Genomic DNA, 2,359 nt, shown 5'->3' with positions numbered 1-2,359 from the left:
TTTACAGCAGAAGTGATGCAAGAACTGTGGAAGACGCTAGGCGTTAAAGCCAACTTCCATATTGGCTGCCATCCACAGGCATCAGGCCAGGTTGAGAGAGCAAACACAACTGTGGTAAGTATTTTAAAGAAATACGTATGTAGCCGCAAACCACAAGGACTGGGACATAAAACTCCCCCTGGTCCTCATGGCCATCAGGGCCACTCCACACACATCTACAGGCATCTCTCCCTTTGAGATGATGACAGGTCGACAGATGAAACTTCCCTTACATGTCTTGTACCAGTCTGGTGACACCACTATGGCAACAGCCTACACCACACAACAGTACATGAAAGACTTGGAGAAACATCTGAAAAACACCTTTGCTTTGTGATGGAAAAATGTAAATAAGTTATCATCTATTTCTTTTGAGTTGATGTTTTCTTTTTTAATAACATTACTTTCTATTTACTTTTCAGATCAGAGGTCAAGGCCTCAATATTGTTGTGTTAAGAAGAAGTTTCTAAGTTGTCTTATCTTGCTCTTGCAGAGGGCTGATCGGAACCAGGCTGTTTGAGAAGGCTGAAGATTCGAGACGACGCTCATGTTTTTTCTTAAGTTGAAATTTTCCTTATCTAAAGAAACGTCACCTGATGTCTGTTGGAGGGGAGATAAAGTTGCTGTGTTCTTGTTGAAATATGATTGGTTGAAAACTTGTGGCTGCCTACGTTGAGTGATGTTAATAAAAGTTGCAAGGAGATGTTATCTCTTTGGAGAAGGAAGCTGTCTCCCCTTGCAGCAAGTAAAACTTAACTCTGGTGTCATTTTGTTTGTGTCTCCTCAGTTTCTCTTGTGATTTAAAATGTTCTGAACCTGACACTTTTGCCCAGAGAAATCTTGAAAAGTCCGCTGAAGGATGCAAAACGTACTATGACCAAAAAGCCTCTCACAAAGAACTTCAAGTGGGAGAGAAGGTCTGGTACTACACTTTCGCCCCCACAACGGCACAAGGAGAGTCCAGGACTGGAACTCTCACCCGCAAATTAATGCCCAGGTGGACTGGACCACACAAAATAACACACAAACTGCCTTCAGTTGTCTATCAGATCAAAATCAGCATTGTGAAGTGGGTTCACAGGAACCAGATCAAAGCTTAAGAGGTCTTCAATAACCTCACAAAAGATAAAGATCTTGTCGGTGAGTAAATCAAAACTTCAGATAAGATCACAACAATGATCAATCAAAATCTAAAACATTTTTCAAAACAAGATACATATGTCTTGAATTTAACACATCTTAAAGAGGAAAACCTCACAAAACTTAGAAACACTAAGTCTAAAATCTTAAAATTTTTAGAAAAACGTAAATAGGTCATAACAACCAGTTAGATCACCATGATTTAACTCGACCATCAGAGTTGGCTGAAGCATTAAAGTACCAATTGCTTGATTGCTGAATCACTAACTTTGTTGATGTGTGTATGTTCTAGATATCTTATTGTTTTGAAATAATTGAAGTAATGTTACTGTGGAAACAGTGAACAACATTGTACCGGTTCTGAACACTCACAGCCAAGAAATTGAGGCTTTTATTGCTTTAATTCAACCATGCCAATATGCAATGATATATAAATCTCATCTATTTTAAAGGACAATGTAGATTAATGCTACTTTAGGTACCATAACCTACATTGACCACACCACTTTTTGTCTCAACCTTGCATGGAACAATACCAATCAGGGCGGGGTCAAATTTTTCAGCCATGAGTCTCAACATAGACAACAAAAAGATAAAGGGAATCAAAATTTGAAGAATCTAAAGTCGCTCGTCCAAGGACAGCAGACGAGAGAAATAGAACTTAATTTTACTATTCCATTACATAACATAACTAAGTTATGATTGGAGGAATACATTTGTTTAACTCACCAAATTTTCCAATTGTTGACAATAATTTGCACGTAAGTAATTTGTTTTATTCTGTAAATAAACATCATTTATTTTAGAAAAACTTAAATTGCTGAGAATGTTACATTATGGTAGTTATTCTCACATTTACACAGGGAGGTTATATTCTTCCCCAAGAGAGAACTTGTGATTTTCCTCGTAACTTTAATTTTTGAGAAGGTGTAGTAAGTATCACTACACAATCATGGAGAAGACTTCTGAATCTATTCTGAAAGTGTGTCTTGACAGCTTCATCAAACTCAGTACACAACACAACTTGCTTCAGTGGCTAATTAGTCACATTGCAATCAGCTGTGAAAAGCACAGTTGAAGAGTGGGAGCCATGGACATGAGTTTCCTCAAAGGCCAATCCAGGTAAGCTACAAGAATAAAAGCAATTGTGTTCCTGTTTTGTGTCCATGTTCCTTAAGGG

Source organism: Austrofundulus limnaeus, unplaced genomic scaffold (assembly GCF_001266775.1).
Source record: "Austrofundulus limnaeus strain Quisiro unplaced genomic scaffold, Austrofundulus_limnaeus-1.0 Scaffold800, whole genome shotgun sequence".
Taxonomy (NCBI): Eukaryota; Metazoa; Chordata; class Actinopteri; order Cyprinodontiformes; family Rivulidae; genus Austrofundulus; species Austrofundulus limnaeus.
This window is presented reverse-complemented; position numbering follows the sequence as displayed.